This window comes from Camarhynchus parvulus, chromosome 28 (genome assembly GCF_901933205.1).
Source record: "Camarhynchus parvulus chromosome 28, STF_HiC, whole genome shotgun sequence".
Classification (NCBI taxonomy): Eukaryota; Metazoa; Chordata; class Aves; order Passeriformes; family Thraupidae; genus Camarhynchus; species Camarhynchus parvulus.
In genome coordinates this window covers 5,710,857-5,730,786 of record NC_044598.1, presented here as the reverse complement: position 1 = coordinate 5,730,786, position 19,930 = coordinate 5,710,857, and the positions used below count along the sequence as shown (strand labels likewise).

The window sequence follows — 19,930 nt, the reverse complement described above, 5'->3', positions numbered from 1 at the left end:
TGCTCACAGTCTGTGCACCTGACCTTCACATGCTCTGTACATGCCCCTTGGTCCAATGGCAATTTATGATCTGGGGTCTTCTAACACCTCGTTGGATTCTTTCCTCATGTCCATGTGACCAGACCATTAACTGCTCTTCTCTTCCAGCTTGGGGTAACCTTGGGGCGCACCAGGGTCTCAGCTCTTATCTGAAGATCTCCAGATCTCTGTCTCCTCCCCTGCTCAGCTGTTTATGTTCACGGAGTTCATTTACAGCTCACCTCAAAGCCAAGCTTTGAGCAGGGTCCACTCATACTAAACTGTAAGCAAGTTACAATTAAACTTCAACCTACACAATTAATTTCTAATATTCTATAAGTAAACTTTACTTCTCAACAGACCACATACCTCTGGCTGTGGACTCCAGCCAATTTCTTAGCCACCTATCCTGGTTTCAGATAGTGCAGGCTTAATTTTTTGCAGTAGCCAAGACAGGGTGCGGCTAAGGTCCAGACATTACTTGACACAAAAGGGACACACTCTCTGTCTTGTCCAGGGAGAAGGGGTTCCTCCCAGCCAAGAAAACATGGTGGACAGAATGGTCTGGTATGGGTTTTTTGGGGGGGCTTGCCATGTAAATTTATTTTTCTTGTACCTTTTGTTAGTAATATTGTTGCTGTTAATGTTCTTATCTCACTGCTGTTTCCAGTAAATTGTTCTTATGTCAACCCATGATCTTTGTCTTTTGAGCCTCCAGTTGGAGGGCGGTGGAGGGGAAGTAGCACATAGTGTCAGCAGGAGTACTAAACTGGAGAATACCATTCTTAAACCACAACACCACCATATAGTCCACTCTTCAAATCCATGTCTCCCCAGTGTAGAGATAAGGATGCCATGTGGGACCATGCCACAAGCTTTACAGAAGTCTAGGTGGACAAAATTGGTCATCTTCCCTTGACAATTGTTGCAGTAGCATCATAGAAGGCCAACCAAAGTGGTCAGGCACGACTTGCCCTTGGTGAAGCTGTGCTGGCTGTCTCGGGTCAACTCCTTGTCCTGTATGTGTCTTAATATTGCTTCCATGAAGATCTGCTCCAGTCCCTTCTGTATCAGGGACCAAAGATGTGTCTAGGCCTGCCATATTTGGTCTGCTGTTATGTACGTTAACAAGATAATTTAGAAGAAGACCTTATTTTTAGTTAGTAAGACTTTAACCTTCAGAAATGAAACTATGTATTGGTCACCTGGCAGGGGATTCAACTTGTGAAAGGGGAATAGTATACAATAAAGCCATTGTTGGCATGGAGGTGTTATCATGGCCTGTTGTGACCTCATCTCACACACTGGCCCCATGTGAGATCATATTGAAACTGGCCACTCCTGAGGAAGAGGTATAAGGTATGGCCCTGGGGTGGAGGGGAGAGGAAGACATGATGCATTCTGGTTTCATCCAGGGGATGCTCTGAAGGTGTGCTGCCTCCTTACCCCTCCCACTCAGGAGCCATACTCCATCTCCTTCTCCTGTTCAGCAGCTTCTCTAGAATCCAGGGGCCAGCATGTATTAATTGCTAGTGCAACTAACAAAATTAATTTGCTTTGCAATTCTGAGTGCATCTTGAGTTTTTTGTGCACGGGCATCCTCCCAAACTTGTACCTTCCCAGGCACAGAGGTGACAGTCACTGGTACGTAGTTCCATGGGTCAAGACAGAGTTAATGTTCTTGCAGTAGCTATGAGGGGGCAGAGCCTGGAGCTGTGTGAGTGTGCCCAGGTTGTCATTCTGTACCATCCACTTCATGTCAGGGGAGGTGGGGTGAAGTGGGGGATTCTAATTTTTGAGAAAGAAGGGGTCAAAAGGTGGTAGGCCCAGGGGCCATTTTCCTCATTGTCTCAGAACCATGCAGCACCTGCTGGGTTGGTTGGTTGGTCAGTGAGCACTTTTTAAAATGTAATTCACCCTCTTTTTGTATACTTTTGTTATTAATATTGTTGCTGTTACTGTTCATTTGCTCATCACATTACTGTTTCCAGTAAATTGCTGTCTCTGACTTTTGTTTCTCTCTTATGGGAGGGGGGGAAAGGAGGTTGTAAGGCTGTATAAGGCTGAATTTCCAGCTGGACTTAAAAGCACGACACCTTTTTAAAAATGGGATTGATGTTTTCCTTTTTCCAATCACTGGGACTTCACCTGACCACCATTTTCAAATAGGATGGAGAATGGCTTGGCAACTACATCAGCCCTCAGGACCTTAGGATGCATCTAATCAGGTTCCATAGACTTGTGCCTATTTAGTTCCATCAGGTGGTCTCAGACCTGCTCATGCTGACGGTGGGAGGGAGGGCTGTGGTCCCCGAGCCTTCACCCAGAGGTTCAGCAACTTGGGAGAGGTAGGAAGTCCAATGGCCAATGGAGTCTGAGACAAGGTTATGCATGGGTTCAAGTCTCTGCAGGTTGTGCAGCAGGAGAACGACTTACATGGAAATTATTAAACAGACAGGCTTGCTGATAACACCTTCAAACAATCAATACCTTGGGTCTCTTCAATCTTTACCTTCATTATGTTTTTAAAGATCCTTCAGCATCCTGGAACATAACAAAAGCAGTTGAGACTTGTCTTAGCTTCAATCCAGTACTTGAAAAATACCATCAACTACAATTTGGAAAATTGGAATTGCAGACTCTGGACATTTAAAACTGTGGTGCATATTAAGGAGGAAATAAAAGTTTTGGGGGATGGTTGTCATGTGCCTCATTATCAGTGTCTGTCCCAAAGGCTCTTGCTAGTTTGGGTTATCCAGTGTGACTTTTGCCACAAGTTTGTGATTAGTTAGAATATTTTCTTGGGAAATCACTGAGTATTGAATTCCATCTTGTATTCTAAATGGCATCTTTTTTAACTTGAGATGTCAGAGAAACATCTGAAGCAAGCAGAGCATGAAGCACAAATGAAGCCATCTGACTAAGAATGGGTATCTGCTCATTCAGTTATGGCTCCATCTCAGGAACAGTGTTTCTTCCTCTGGCCATGCTGAGCAGGACACTCACTACACCTTTGTCAACAAGGGCACTAGACCTATGTTAGCCACGAACTAGAGCAACCCTGACCCCTCTCAGGACCCTCCCTGAGCAGCTGCAATTCATCACAAGCTTCCCATATGTTTTTACTTTTCCAGTATGAATTCAAACACACTCCTCCTTGGTTAACACCATGGTGGGCTTAGCCTCTGGGGGCAATAGGCATGGACACAGCAGCTTTCTGCTCAGCCAAAGTGGACAGGCTACGCACATGCTCTCACACCAGGAAGCATGAAGGGTCAGGGTGCTGGAAATGCTGACGTCAGGGTGTGGGGGACGATCCCAAGGTACCAGGAAGGCAGCATGCCCGCCCTAATTTCTCAAATCATTTTTCTTTATGGCCACTGGAGAAGGCAAGTGCAGAGAGCCCAGACAACTTTTCAGAAGGCTACCTTGACACTGCTCTTGCCACCACTTACACCGGCACATCTTATCTTCAGGAATATTACACAGTACGTACTGTGCAAGAGATGTCATACTGGAGATGCAATGGGGGGACGTCAGCATGTCAGAGCTGTACAGGAAAGAAATATGGTCAGTAATGAAAATCTGGCAGTGATACAGACAAGCAACAACACCAGCCTCACTGACAAATTGGGAACAGCTCCAGCTCCCTGCCTCTAAAACTTTACTCTGGGGCCAAGCAGAGGCCTAGCAGCAACATACCACCTAGAATAATGCAGGCCCCTCGCACCACTCAGAGTAGATGGCACCAAATATTCCTGGCCAGTTTATACCCTGTGCTCCTGTTCTGGAAACTTAAGAAACCAGCAATGCTACATTCGCCACCTCTGCCAGAAAACAGCACATTACAGGGAGCTGAACTGGACAGTCCTCTGCAACTTGCCCTTGAAGAGGGGTCTGCCAGTGTAAGCAGAGGGGTCATTGCATGGAACCCTCTCAGCACCAAAAGCCCCTTAGCTCCACTGAAGCTTCCAAAAGGCTCTAAAAGATGGAATAGGCTTCCCTAGGGGAGGAGCTGCAGGGTTAGACAGCACAGCTTTTTGCATTCCTGTCTGGGACTAAGAGTGGGGGGAGTGTTTGTAACCATAATGACTGATTCTCCAGCAAAAATATCTTGATCTCTGCAGTTCAGTAAATATCACAAATACCCAAATTGTTACATGATTTGCATATCTGTGCTGATAGCAGCCACACTCCTTGCTCCCATTGCCACACATGGACGGGGCGTCACTTCCCATGCTGGATGTGATCAATGGTCTGTTTCCTTCTGCATCATGTTTGCTGGGTGCCATCTCAGAAGGTGAGTTACCCTTTTTCCAAGCTAAGTGCTCATGTGCAAACTAGAAATTAGAAAGTGCTAGGGGGGACAACACGAATTTTCAGATGTGAGATTTATGCAGAGGAGGCAACTGTCTCTGGACAACAAAAAGTTTCCTGAAATATGAAAACATGAATTTTGATGTAAACAAAACCCAAAGGGAACACTTTTGCTGCTCATTTTTAATTTAAAAAAAAAAAGCTTTCAGGACCTTTAAAGTTGGATGTAAACACACTCAAAATGTATTATCAGCCTCCTTCCTCAGCTTTGCCAAACAACTTTATTCAGACTTTCACAGCACCATTGTACAAATCCAGTATCAGTATCCAGCAGTCAAACTTTTCAGGTTTCAAAGCAGAATAAGTGAGCATTTTCTACAAAGATTATCCTGATTATTGTTGCCATTCTGCTGATGAGATCCATCAGCTTCCAGCAGATCAGAGTTACAACAAGCGTGTCTGTGACAGCTGGCCTATGCTATTGATGCTTGTTTATTTCTAGAGCCAGAAAGGACATGTTGAAAGTGGAAAATTAGGCATCTAAGATGCAAGGCAGTGGTGGACCTTCCTCAGGTATTGTTCTTCTCTGCAAAGCAGCATTACTGACTGCCTTGTACCTCATTGGCCTAAAATAATTAGAAATACAAAACTGCTGAATTGAGCCTATGTAGCCATTCCTTCCTTGCTAATAGTGTGATCCTGATGGAGGTAGGAAGGCTGCAGATGATATGTCTGTAATAGTGAAGGCAGGCTATGAAAAGTGCAGAGTAACGTGGCAGATTGTTTCATTGGCTTTCACCCACAGTCAGGTCTGTGGAAATTGGTTCCTCCAAACTGGCAGAGAAGAAATTGGGTGTAAAATCTTGCTATGAAAAGCCAGTGTCCACAAAAAAGACAGAGGAGTGTGAAAAACGCCAATCACTTGTTTTTAAATTTTTTAAAGTTTAATAGTAATAAAATGGTTATAAAAAAATAATATAAGTAGAGTAATAATAATTTGGACAATTTGGATTAGGACAATATAAGACAATAGAAACAAGAGTTATGGACAGTCCGGGTACCTTTTTCTGGGCAGCATAAGCCTGAAAAAGGGCCCACGCTAACAGAGGATTAACCATTAAAAACAATAACCTGTTGCATATTCATACATCTCATACATGATGCATAAATTCCATTCAAACACAGGATTCTGCCTGGTCATCATCAGCTTCTTCCTCTTAATCCTAGCCAGCATCATCATGGCTGAGAGAGGCAGGAAGAAGTTAGTTTCTCCTGATAAAAGAGCACTAAATTCTCTTTCTCTGAAAGATTTAGGTGTCCCGTGGCTGCTATCTCGCTGTGAGTCCTTTCTTTAAAAAAATATCTTAGATAGCATAGTTTCTATTTTAACATTTTGTTATAACCTAAAACTATATTTAACACACTACTTAATAAAATTAATACAACATAACTTTCTAACACAACACATATAAGATTCATTTTAATATTTGCGAAAAGCCAATCATAAAATATGCATTTTTCACAGGAATCCTGCAACTTTATTAAAATCAAAAAAGGCAAGAGTCCACTGGGACATATCCCCGTGGGGTCTCTCTCAAAATTTTGGAGGATGCAGCCTCTCTTTTTATCCCAAACTCCCGGCTGCATGTTGCCCTCTTCCTTTCCCCATTGTCTGAAGTACTAGGAAGGTAGAGCCTTCCCGAACTGCCTATTGCATATTCCCGCTTCAAAGTGTCATTTTACCCCAAAGTTCCTAACTTCAGGCTTGTGCTGAGTCCCCCACTTGTCTGTTTCAGGAGTTGGGCTGTCTGGGCTCCATAACAAACCTGCTGCTTGAAGTTAGGGGAGAATTTAAGACCCATTTCGAATATGTCAACTCATGGAATTGTTTGAAAAGACATTAGCACACATTTTCTCTATCAAGGCCTCCTGGCTTGTGTTTGTGTCCCGCCGCTGCAGCCCAGCAGAAGCCCAGACGCTGTGCCCGGCATTTCCCTGAGCCTTACAAGTGCCTGCTCCAGCCGTGCCGCTCTCCACAGAGCACCAGGGGCTAACCGGGACCCCGCTGTCTGCAGCCTGCCCTCACCCCGTCCACCCGGGCCTGCGCAGCGGCCCCGCGCAGCGGCCCCGTGCTGGGCGGGGAACAGGGCCTCGCTCGCTGGGGTCAGCGGAAGTCACGGGCGCAAAGAAGGAATAAGAAACGAGCTGTGGATATGATGCTTGTGGCTAACCCCTCCTCTCCAAAGGCTTTCTTTCCATCTTCAAAAGCTAGGTGCCTGGCGTTACCCTGCAGTTGGAAGTGGACAGAACCTGTCATTCGACCTGAGCAGGCAGAGCTTGGTTCCTGAAAGAGTCTGAACTCCCCCCTTCCCCCGAGCCCTGCACAAGCTCTACTCCAGGTCTACAATTTGAAGGTATGGTGAGCGCCCTGTAAAGGTAATACTCTGCTCAATTTTGCATGAAGACTTTGTTAATCATACAGGAGATCCCAAATGTGGGCAGGATTCCCGATCCAGGGAATCATTAAAGATGTTAGGGGACTTGAAAGGATCAAAAATACTCTTTTTTATTTTTGGTTTTCAGAGATCTAGTGCATTTCCCACTATCACAGGAAGAGGGGGAGAGGTATCAGTAATATAATTTGTCCTTACAGATTTTACGTGAATCCAGGGTTTGTGAACAGACGTTCATACACTTCTGACCTTCAAGAAGCAGCTTGCTCCTGGACTGTAAAGGAGCTGAAGTGCCTAAGGCAATATATTGGCTATGCCACTGCTTTCTATCAATCTTTTACATATTCTCTGACAGCTTTGCAAAATATATCTTTTAACCAGAACTCAGTATGTAATTTTTTTGTGCTCGATGCCTGGTTGGTTAGACTGAGCAAGCACAACTTCTTTAAATTTCATTCTCTTTTCTGACACCACATTTCAAATGACTCGGAAAGTGCTAACAGACCTTCCCATCAAGTGGTTTTTGAAACAGCGTTTTAAACATGTGGATGAAACGTATATGCATATAAAACCTCATCCAAGGGAAGCATATAATGGAATTGAAGCCTTACTAAATAACCTTATTACTGCGTACCTAAATGAGAACCCTCAGAGAACACGTCTTTCCTGAGGCTCGTTCCCCTCTTTGGCAGTGCCTAAGCATGTTTCCGCTACGAGGTGGACGACTGGCTTCTCCCCCCACCGCTGGGATCGGGATCGTTTGTGGAGGCACTTGCTCTGCATTTTCTCTTTCCTGCTGTGATCAGAGGCAGCAGTGTCTTGTGGCCGTCAGCGACACGATCCATTGTATAGGAGTGTTAGAGGGAACAGTCTAAATAATATTATATGGATTAATAATGGATACTTTATTTGCTGGTTATGTATCATTTAATTGCATAACGTTGCAAGGGAACCAGCAATAGCACATTCACAGTGTGTAGCACAGTTGCCAGGATTTACAGCTGTGTAATTCCCATGGGGTTCATTCCCGTTGGTTAGCACTGGCTGTGTACTGGTGACCTGAGTGACATTGTAGCACAAGGCATTTCTGCCCAGACACTCGCACGCTTTTCTCACCTCTTCACAGGGAACTAAACGAGCCTGCTGCGAGCACAGCTGCAGATTAGAGAGGTAAGAGTGTGTTTATGTGTGGAAAAGCACCGGAAAGAGGGGCAAATAAGTCAAAGGGAGAGGACACAAAGGTTTTCAGACCATCAGCCGGGATTCCTGAATTCTTGAAAGGCTGGCGTTTATTAGTCACTTTATCATTCATATCTTCAAGTAAAAAGAGTCTATAAGTCTGTAGGTTTGACCAATTTTACAAAGTTTGAGTTAATCTGGGATGAGATGTCCAGAGCTGATCACTTAGCAGAGGTGCAAGGAGTGCAAGCATCAGGTAACAGGTTTCTTGTGCTCAGCATGCCCAGAGCTGAAGGAGAGGTCTGTTTTGTTGGTCCCCATGCTGGAGCCTCACCCTTCATGTTGCACTGCATTGACCGTCAGCACCGCTAAAAAAATATTTCAAAGCAGAGGAAAGTGTGCAAGATACTGTTCCAGAGGCACTTCTTATCACAGTGCTAAAAGAGGGCTGAGCAGATAGTGCAGGTATCCTGGCAAATTTACACAATTCATGGGACCAAAGCAGAGCAGCAGCCTGGCAAGCAGATAAACACACTGCTGGTTTGCTTCCCAAGTTCTTCAGCATGGTGTGCTGTGATGAAGAGGAGTGGAATTTTCCATCTGGTTAATCAGACTTTGCATGCCATCCTGCCGTCTCCCCACCATCGATGCTTGCAGATGCCTATTTAGCTGCAGGCTATGAACGGTGAGATTTCTCAGGGGCTTCTCCTAGGTCAGGAACAATCACAGGAAAAGTAGATCAGAGAGCTCACAGAGGAGGTGGCCTGATAAGCTGGGAACGTGCCTTCCCTTTGGCTCAATTTCTGTAATGAGCTGTGAGATAGCTTGTGTTGCCTCTGTTGACAGCTTGCAGCCAGCACAGCCAGCACCACTCCAAGCTTTTCTAAGCAAGGACTTGAGACCCACATGCCTGTCTGAGCTCAGCCTAACACCTACAGGCATCTGGGGCCACCTCATGACGCATATGCTTTATGACCCATGAGAGGGGATGGGGAGAAAACTCCCTATGTGGGAATTTGGAAAGGATGCTTGGTTGGAGGCAGGAGTGATCCCATATACTGTGACTGCCTGTACATGACTGTGCTGTGTGCTGGCACAAGACAGCCAGCTTGGAGCACCCTTCCCATCTGTGGAGACCTTCTGAATCACAGCCCAGTACTGACTGTGCATGCTGTCTGCATGGGCCAGGGAGATCCAGGCATCAGATCTGTGCAGTCGCAGTGGGTGAAGTGTGCTTAACAAATCCTTCTGTAGCACCAAAGGGGGCAAACCAATCCCTGAGACACCAGCCCTGGAGAACTGTTTGAAGAGATGGCCATGCTTCCCCCTGTAATACTTCAAAGATGTAACAGAAGGGGCAAAGCTTATAAAGCTGAACCTGTTCAACTGTTAATTTGAAAGCTGCTTTATTGACTTCAGACTGCATTAATATGTTAATATATTAATATATAAAAGAGTGATTTGTCAGAAATCTTGCTGACAGGACAAGATACAAAGATAGGCAGATAGCTCCGTATGCCTTTGGTATAAGATACCATTTGACAACAAAAGCAGTTTGGCAGGGAGATGCACATAAAGTCACCTGCGGTCTGAAAGAGGAGATCCTGTATCTTTCTGATACAGCTTTCAGGAGATACAGCCTTCCACAATGGGAAAGATTTGGAGATTCCTGCTGGATCAGGGAACCTTTGAGTTCTCCACTTGAGGTCTTATGGCAAGGCTCTACCCCAAGGTGAACACAGGTTTTGTCAAAATTAGGAGCCTAAGAAACATGACAGAAGAGTGTCATTAATGGAGTGAAATAAAGTCTCTGAAGAAGAGGAAGTTAGAGTGTGGTTTTACTAGACAAAACTTGAGAGAATGAAATACAAAGTCCATGAGGAATGGTTGAAAGCAGATGGTTTTAGGGGATTCTGCAATTCAGTGAAGGAAAGCAAATGGGGTAGATTTCCTCTAGAGTTGTCTGCATTCTCTGAAGTCTTGTGGATTTTAATTCTTTTCCTTCCAGAAAGCCATTCAATAACAAGGTAGACTCCCTGTTATTGAATGGAAATCAAATTGCAAAATCAAACCCCAGAAGCCAACATAATGCTTCAGTCTGTAGTTTAAGATCTCACTTGGAAGGAGAGGAAGAGGAACCATGTGAATCCATGCTGAGGGAAGTGGTGATTTGAGGGAGCATCTGGAAAAAACTTGGAGGTGCTGCTGTCCCAGTGACTGCTGCAGGATCATCCACCTTGATTAAGACGTTCATACCACAGACCTCATTTGCATCGTGTCTAACTCTGCCTGCAGGTGCTGTATGCATGAGTGTTCGCCTGTCCATGGTGATTAAGCTTCAGCCTCTTGGTGTGTCAATGTCAGCATTACCATAAGCATTAGTAGCTTCAGTTCAGCTCCTCTACAGCAGCAGCTGACTGCTTCTTCATAGTGATTATGCATCATTTCCAGGGTCAGGTAGACCCAGGCTTATATAATTTGCCTGAAACTGTGGTGAATTCTTGACCACCAGAAGACAGTAATGCAGGTTCTAAAATTTCTTTAAAATAGTATATTCTACTTAAAAGAAAATTAATTAAAACAGGGCTATTCCTGTCCTGAAAAAGGAGGTCAGATTAGATGATCACACATGGTCCCTTTTGTCCTTGTAATACATATACAAATACACAGCATTGGGTGCTGTTGGAGAAGAGCACAATGCCAATGGCAATATGATATGGAGAATGGCAAAGAAAATTGGCCAAGTTAAAGCTGGAAAAATATATTATCAGAGCAGCAGAAGTGAAGCCTTTCCATCCTGTTTTCCCCAGCTCAGAGGAGGCAGACACCCCATAGCAGTATCAGACCAAGCAACTTAAAGCAACAGAAAGGCTTTGTGACATCCTCTGGTTTGTACAACTTATCAATAGAGGATGCCCAAATGAAAGTGACATGCTGTTGTTGCAAAATCATGCAAGTTATTCCCCTGAAATAATTAGTTGCTAGTTCAGACATTTCAGTCTATTGGCATGGAACAAGGTGTATATGAAAGGTGCTCTATTGCAGAGTCTTAGCCACAGAAAGAAACCATGCACAGAACAAATAATAATTGTGTCCACTACTGTTCAGAAGAGTGTTGCTGCTACTGCCAGTGATTGTTTGCTTTTTTTTTTAATTGCTTGGCTACATCAAACAATACAGTGTAACCTAAACATAGCTCCTCTCAACACAGCTGTTCTTCCAGTTTTGGCCTTCCTACTACCATGGTTGTCCTATGGGATAACATCACTCTCTACTGCAGATTCTTGGGTTACCAGGGACCTTCTAACATCACTCAAGTCAGAAACTGTTCCAGAGTGATTGCTTCCAACACAATAATCTTTGCTTCTTAAGAACCCATCTCTTATTCTTGGGTGGGATTCCCTTCTCTCTAACTGTTCTTTGTTACCTCATCATCACCCACCTGTGGTGGCAGGGAGTCTGGGGAGTTAGGAAAGAGCAGCAGGAAAGTGCTGCAGAGGAGGGAACAGAGCAATGAAAAGACAAAGTGAGAAAAACTACAAAGGTGAATAACCCAAGCTCACTAGAGATAAGTCTGGGTGCACTGTGCCGATGTCACAGAGACGGTGTGCTAGTGAGATCCTTCAGACTGTAATCTCCATGCTTGGGGAAGGGATGGAGATTGAAGTGGCAGCAAAGAAGCAAGGGTTATTGATGGGTTAGAAACCATGGAATCATCCGAGAATGGTCGCACAGGAATTAGGGCTTCTCCCTCCAAAAGGATGGTGGGATCAATAGCCCAACTGACGTGCACCTACACCAGTACCCACGGCATGGACAACAAACAGGAGGAGCTGGAAGCTATGGTGCAGCTGAAAAACTATGTCATATTTGCCATCACAGAGGCATGGTGGGATAACTCATATGACTGGAGTGCTGCAATGAGTGGCTGTAGAGTTCTCAGAAGGGACAGGCAAGAAAGGGGAACTGTTGTGGTAAACCTGTGTGTGAAGGAGTGGTTTGACTGCCTCAAGATTAATGATGGCAATTGATGCCACGAGACTTTTGCTTTTTATATATATTTAATATATTTATAGCTTTGTAGACTATTGTTTTATTATGTAGTTATATAGTTTCATAGTTTACTTCAGTACTTTTCCAGTACTCTGTTAAAACAGATACATTCCTGGAATCCTATTCTAATCTTACTTCAGTGAACCAAGGCCATTCTTCTGCTTTCCTATGTATGTAGACTTAAACAATGTGGGCCTAGAACTAAGAGGGGAGGCTTCAGTAGGAGGCTAAACCAAGGGGGGAATTAACTTCTTATTGGGGATTCTTGTCACCTATGCTAATACACTAAACTTATAAAAGTGTCATAACCAATATCACATGTGCATTTCAGTGTGCATTCTGCTGTGCATTTTGGGCTGATAAAGGCATCTCAATGATAAGGTTGAATGCTTATGTTTATGGTTAAGGGGGAATGTCCATGACTGTCATAGACTGACCAACCAGGAAGAAGAGGCAGACAAAACCTTTTATAAGCAGCTGGAAAAATCCCCACAATCACTGGTCCTTGTTCTTTTGTGGGATTTCAGTTTACCAGATGTCTGCTGGAAATACAACACAGTGGGGAGAAAAGAGTCTATGAGGTTCCTGGAGTGCATGGAAGAGAACTGCCTGACACAGCTGGAAAGTGAGACAACCAGGGAAGCTGCCCTGCTGGACTTGCTGTTTGTGAGCAGAGATGGACTGGGCGGGGAGTGACAGCTGAGGCCATCCAGACACAGCGATGAAGTGACAGAGGTTTTGATATTGGAGAAATAAGGAAGGAGGAGGGCAGAACTGCCCCCCTGGACTTCTGGAGAGCAGACTTGCGTCTGTTTAGGAGACTGATTGAGAGCCCCTTGGGAAGCAGCCCTGAGGGGCAGAGGGGTCCAGGAAGGCTGGACACTTTTCAAGAAGGAAATCTTCAAGGCACAAGAACAGGCTGTCCCCATGTGCTGAAAGACAAGCAGGTGAGGAAGAGACTGGCCTGGCTGAACAGAGAAATTTGGCTGGAACTCAGGGAGGAAAAGAACATTTATCGCCTCTGGAAAAAGGGGCAGGGAACTCAGGAGGACTTATGAGGATGTTGGGAGGTTAGGCAGGGAGAAAGTTAGAAGGGCCAAAGCCCAGCTAGAAGTTAATCTGTCCCATGCTGTAAAAGATAACAAAAAGTGTTTCTATAGATCCATCAGCAACAGGAAGGCCAAGGAGAATCTCCATCCCTGATTGGATGTGGTGAGAAGCATTGCCACAAAGGATGAGGAAGAAGCTGAAGTACTTAATGCCTTCTTTGCCTCAGTCTTTAATAGGAAGAACAGTTGTCCTCAGGGTAGCCTGAACTAGAAGACAGAGATGGGGAGCAGAATCAAGACCCTAAAATCCAAGAGTGAATGGCCTGTAACCTGCTATGCCACGTGGACCAGCATGAGTCCAAGAGTACAGCAGGAGGTGGCGAAAGAGGTCACCAAGCCACATGTTTTACCAGCAGTTCCCATTCAGTCAGAGAGGTCCTAGGTCACTGGAAGTCAGCAAATGTGAGGCACATATAAGGATTGGAAGAAGGATCCAGTGAACTACAGGCCAGTCAGTGCCATGAAGCAGATCATCTTAAGCTGTCACATGACATGTGTAGGACAACCAGGGTATCAGGCTCAGCCATCATGGGTTTATGAAAGGCAGGTCCTGCTTGACCTCCTTCTATGACAAGGTGACCTGTTTAATGGATGGGGGAAAAGCTGTGCATGTTGTACACCTCAACCTTAATAAAGCTTTTGACACTGTTTCCCACTGTATTCTGGAGAAACTGTCTGCTCATGGCCTGGACAGGTGTGCTCTTTATGGGTAAAAGCTGTCTGGCATTTCTGAACCAAGAGAGTGCTGGAGAATGGAGTCACATCAGGCTGGAACCAGTGGTGTTCTCCAGGGCTTAGTTTTAGGCTCAATCCTGTTTAAAGTTTTCATCAATGATCTGGACAAGGAGATCAAGGACACCCTCAGTCATTTCACAGATGACACCAAGCTGGGTGGGATGTTGATTTGCTGGAGGGCAGGAAATTTGCTCTGCAGAGGCAATTTGACAGGCCCAAGGATCAATGGGCCAACAAGGCAAAGGGCCGGGCCCTGCCCTTGGGTCACAAGAACCCCATGGGACAATCCAGGTTTGGGGTAGAGTGGCTGGAAAGCTGCCTGGTGGAGAAGGACCTGGGGGTGCTGGTCAACAGTGGCTGAACATGAGCCCAGGTGTGCCCAGGTGGCCAAGAAGGCCAATGGCACCTGGCCTGTACCAGCCCCAGTGTGGCCAGCAGGACCAGGGCAGTGACTGTCCCTCTGTGTTAGGCACTGGTGAAGCCCCACCTCAAGTCCAGGGGTCAGTTTTTGGCCCTTCACCCCAGGAAAGTCACTGAAGGGCTGGAGCATGTCCAGAGACGGGAACAGAGCTGGGGAAGGGTCTGGAGCACAAGCTGATAAGGAGCAGCTGAGGGAGCTGGGGGGGCTCAGCCTGGAAGCTCAGGGTGAAAAGGAAGCTCAGGGTGATCTTACCACTGTCTACATCACCCTCACAGGAAAGTGGAGCCAGGTAGGGGTTGGGCTGTCTTCCTGGGGAGCAAGGGACAGGACAGTAGCTAATGGCCTCAAGCTGCACCAGGTGAGGTTTAGACTGGAAAAAATTCTTCACTGAAAAGGCTGTCCAGCCCTGGCACAGCTACCCAGGGCAGTGGTGGAGTCTCCATCCCTGCAGGGATTTAACGGCTGTGTGGATGTGGCACTCGGGCGCATGGGTTAATAGTGGGCTTGGCAATGCTGGGGTAATGGCTAAACTTGACGATCTCAGAGGGCTTTTTCAAACTGAACGATATCATGGAGACCATGGAAAAAAAAAACACCTATGGTTTGATCCTCCTTGAAAGCATGACTCAGAAGGAATGGAGTTAGATCAGACAAGGCAGGAGATGAAAGGATAAAGTCAGATGGCATTCATGTCTCTCTGTTGTGGGTATTCAGGTAACACGCTAGTCTGAAATGCCTCTTCCTGAGCAGATAGCAGTTTTCAGAAATAATGGTCTGGAGAAAGGGACAGTCTTCGTATGTACACTGCTTTCTTCTGCTTCTGTGGCAAGGCACATCCAACCTGTGCTGTATTGAAGTCTATTCTTCTCCATAGCAGGAAATTCTCTTATTGGAAGATTTTGCCTGAGTTTCAAGAAGAAATAATATACTTGTAAGGGCAATCCATGGGAGTCGTACCGCCTGTCATTCTGGCAGTGTATTTCATAGTGCTTCAAAGGGTGTACAAAGATGGGCCCTGATAAATGCTTCTACCCACTATGAATTCGCTTGTGTGGTTGCATTGCATGTCTCTCTTTAGAGCAGCCCAAGCAATTGGGCACATATAGAATTCAGCTGTCCAAACTTATAAGTGGTGCAAGAAAACTTACTAGAGTAATAAAGAAGAATCTCATATTGGTATAAATAGTTATGTAATAGTTAAAATGCCAAAAACACACAGAGAAGGCATCTCTGGTCTGTTGCTGAAACAGACCGTGATTTTCCAGCCACTGTGACAAAGAACATAAATCTTGTGCTGATATTCAGCCAGGCAGCTGATGACTGTTGGCATCTTCACTGAAAATCCATTCTACACAGAAACTGCAGCAGTGCAGTGGAGAGAGCTGCTAAACCTGGGAGTCTGAGAACCAGGGAGGCCAATTGTGTAGTGGAAAGCACAGCCAACCACAGGCTGCAAGAGGCAGAGCGGAGGTGGGAAGGAAGGAGAGATGCAGCCTGATCATAGAAAGGAAGAAAGGAAAAGACAGTACCACATTGGCATTGGAATTGTCTCTGTGCAGCATAAGCAGTGGAAGAGAGATGCATTCCCAAGTCATGGGAAAAACACAATACAGTAGAATAATACAGTAGAATAAATGTACAAATACAATAAGGCAAGTGATAATAAAAAGGTTTTAAGAAAGAACTTGTTTGTGACATCAAACCTGAATCAAATCTCAAGTAGCTCAGGGAGAACAACTGCTAGTTTGTAGTGCAGCAGACAAGCACAGGGCTGGGAGGAAGAGTCAGAGGTAGATTAGGGCAGGGAAGAAAATCAAAATGACTCCTCACCCCTCTTTTCATGCTATGGGAATCAGGTGAGTTTCCACCAGGGAACCTCTCAGGATGGGAGCAGGGGATTTATTTTACAGTGGCAGTGGCAGTGCAGTTTCTCAAACTGAAGAAAATGGTGGTTTTGAAAAGTCAGGCATCAGAGTAACCACTGTAAGAATCTGCAGTTTGCAATGGCTGTGCCTGTATAGTGATTTAAAGGGATTGCTAAAAAAAAAAAAAAAAAGTACATAACAAATCACACAAACTCCCAATGCAGAACTCCTAGGAGTGTGCCACACAAGTTCCCAGTTTCCTAGTGTACCTGGGAGAAGCAGGGAGCATGAGCTGGGATTCAAAATAGCTAAAATGCCTCAGTCACACATACTCTCAGTAGAGCCAAGAAGAAAATGAGGGCACTTTAGAATGACAGAAACTTCAGAAATTCACAAAACTTTGTCTCACTCATCAGTTGAACCTACTCAGACAAAATTTGGGGGTAATAATTTTTGTCACTGGATATACAATTTTTTAGCTTCACTGTCTTTGTTTTGTTGTCCCATCAGAAATTCTAACCAAATGTCTTGGCAGGTGCTGTCAGTGAGAACAACATCACATGCTCTTTCTCTTTTAGGGCCCTGTTCTCATTGGCCCGTGCTCCTCCCTCCAGGCTGCATGCAGGAAAATTCACCATAGCAGCTTGGCTACATGGGGACACTGCAGAGCATCATGAGACCTTGATGTCTATAAAAAATGAGGTGAAAAAATTATGAGAGGCACTCACATGAAGAAAAACTACAGCTCGGGTAGGAGTAGATTTACATCAGTCTGATCCAAACCAAAATATTTATTTACATTTATGAATTTTCATAAGCTTCATGTATGGTAAGAGTTGAAATTTTGACTTTTTGTTAAAAAATAGGGCAAAAATAGATTTTGAGAGATTGGCATTTCCCATAGGAAGGAAATTCCATTACTTGAGTAGCTCTGTGAAACATGAAGGAATTTCATTTGCAGAAAGTCTGCTAACTTGTAATGAAGGTCACAGCTGCATAATTGGACTCCGTTCCCAGGGCCAGTGAGCAATGCAGGAGAAAGAATTAATACCAACCCCCAAATTAAGGTTACTGTAACAAGGAGAACAAGACTATAGAATTGCAAAATCCAGGGAGGGGAGGGCTGTAGGATTGCTTAACACACAAAGAAATCACATCTTTCCTCACAACAATTAGCAGCAAGGAATATCCCAGTGGCTTTTTACACTCCAGCAGAAAGTATCCATGTCCTAGGACAGGTCTAGGTGTGGATGGTCCATATCCATCCCCCCAGTCACCACATGTTCGGTTGACAGGGCTGTGACAGTTACCTGCCATTCATTACATCATGGTCCTGAAGGGTTTTTTTCCAGCAGTTCAGAAAAATTGAGCACTTTCAAAAGACTGATATGCATAGTGCTTGCTGGAAGCCAGGAAAGTCATGGGACAGTGGATGCAACCATCTACTTGTGTTTTGTGTCCCAGCCCCACAGCCTCAACGCCTCCTCCAGGCTGTGTGTCCAAACTGGACACTCTAACTGCCTTCCAACAGAGACTGACATGGGAGATTTACCTTATTACATTATGAGTCAACTCTTAGCCCAGTTATAGGTGTTTTGCTTTTTAAAGATCCAATAGAAATCAGTCTTTCTTAAAAAGTAGAGGTGATAAAGAAGGACTTGTTCTGCTGGACCTGCAAACCTGTCCTTTAGACACACAAGCCCTTTGTCAAAATTTGTCTCAAGAGTTATTTGCCCAGAACTTCACTTGTTTAGGATCTGGGTCTTTCCAATTTGGGCAGACATACTGATGCTGTCTGGATTTATGCCTTTCTTTCTTTTATATATTTTCTGTATTCTTTGCACATATATTTGTAGCTTTGTAGTCTATTATTTTAACTTAGTTTCAGTATTTTCCTGGGCAGAAAGACAAAACAAATTCCAGTACCCTTATGCTGTCTTGGTTCTCCTTAGAAACCAAGGTTGAAACCAGCTCTTGGAGACATATTCTTATAAACAGGGCCTGGTCCTTATCTGAGGGAGGAGGATTTAGATGGTGCTAGAGCTAGGGGGCATTACTTTATGGAGTGTACTTCTAATTGGGGGAGGGTCTTGTCAGATATATTAATTTGCAGAATCTATAAAAATGGTACATGGGTTACTTGGGGCAAGCATCTTCAGCATTTTTCACCTAATGGATTGTGGACCTGAGGATCCTTATATAAACATCCCCCTTTTTATCATCCTGTGTCTGGCTTCTGTTTCTAGGACTAGAGAAAAGGGCATCAATACAGACCGAGGACGTATCTAAGGATGGAAAGGGTGCAAAACTGCCCTGTCCCTATGTAATACTTTTTGTCTACTTGTGGAATTAGCCAAAATAATTTTGAAAGGCGCTTAGTGGAGGAAATTTCCAGGGGGCTGATTTTGGAAAGCTGTTTCCCATCAAGCCCCTCCTTTATCTTCAAGCAGCTGTGCAAGGACAGCATCAGAACACCCTCTGGAAGGAGACTCCATGACAGGAGGTGCAGTTGCCATGTCTTTTCTCATTGCCTCTCACAAGGTGACATTGTGAGTTTCGTTTTTACCCATTGTTGAAAACTTAGAGCATCATATGGCCTCTGATGTGGATGATCAAGTGTGCCTGGCAGTCCTAGAATGAGGAGAGACTTGGGAGAGTTAGCTGACCATGGAGTTTGTACGCAAGGATTGCTTTACCCTGGAAAGACTGCCTAGGCATCAGGCAGCTCCGTCCTGAGGGAGCAGAGCTCTTCACCTCCTCCATAGCTTCAGGCTGCTGCTCTGTGTCCTATTTAATAACACAAAGTTGCCTGGAAATTGCCACAGGTACAAGTCAAAATATGGAAAAAGTTACCAAAAGAGAAGGTTTAAGGCACTTGTAACTGCAAGTTTGTGGCTTAAAAAGGCCTATGGGTGCTAACCAGGGGATTAAAAACCAGGGTAGGAATTAAGAGAGATTCTAGGAGCCAAGCTGGACTTCAGGCATAGGAGGTGGAAAGGACAACCATTCACTGTTAGCTAAACACTGCTGCCTGAGGTGGAATCAGGCAATAGAACAGGATTTGAGAGGTGGCCAAGTGTGCAGCTGCTCTGCCACTCTGGGTAGCACCAGAAATGCACTAGTCCCACATAGGAGTGCTCTGCTACAGGTCATCAGCCCCCAGCAGTGCCAACAGTGCTGCCAGGGGCCCTTCTGCCAGAGCAGCTTCTGGCCAAGCAAATGAGAAGCAGGAGCATGTGGAATAGGAGATACCCTTTCTCTGGGACTGCCTCAGCAATGGCCAATGTGAACCATCAGAGAAAGCAAAGAAAATCAACCATGTGCCAGGTTGGGCCACCACAATCAGTCTCCCTGTACGTCTGTGGCTGGACTGCCTCTCAGCCACAGTTCTGCAGGGTTTTGGTGCGTGGTACAGGCAGAGCACACCTGTTCTCCAAAACTAGAAGTATTAATTTGGGAATAAAAATATTTTCTTCGGTAGCCCATTCCAATATGTGTTTTTCTGGAAAGATGACAAACCTTGCAGAGCACAGTACTTGAATTTACAGTCCCCAGCTGACACTTGCATGACCTGAGAATGTTCTTGAACCTTCAGTAAGAAGATTAGAGTCATTAGCCATGGAATCATGTGAAGACCAAGCAATTTATTGGATTCAGAGAGTGTGTCCTTGTCTCCTAATGCAACGATGCCTTGTGTCTGGAACAAGTTTAAACAAGGGAGAATGACAGACACAGTCATGACTCCAAATGGCTCATTGAGCGAAGTCCCATCTAATCACC

At 44.9% G+C, this 19,930-nt stretch overlaps 1 protein-coding gene across 3 annotated transcripts in view; it reads left to right on the top strand.

Annotated features, from left to right (window-relative positions):
- The first annotated feature begins 6,557 nt into the window (after positions 1-6,557).
- Positions 6,558-19,930, top strand: part of LOC115914230 (excitatory amino acid transporter 4-like) — a 37,822-nt gene continuing 24,449 nt past the window's right edge. For all 3 annotated transcript variants that reach the window (XM_030966639.1, XM_030966640.1, XM_030966638.1), the window contains exon 1: positions 6,558-6,749. The gene's annotated coding sequence lies outside the window, so the exon portion shown is untranslated. The remainder of the gene's footprint in view (positions 6,750-19,930) is intronic.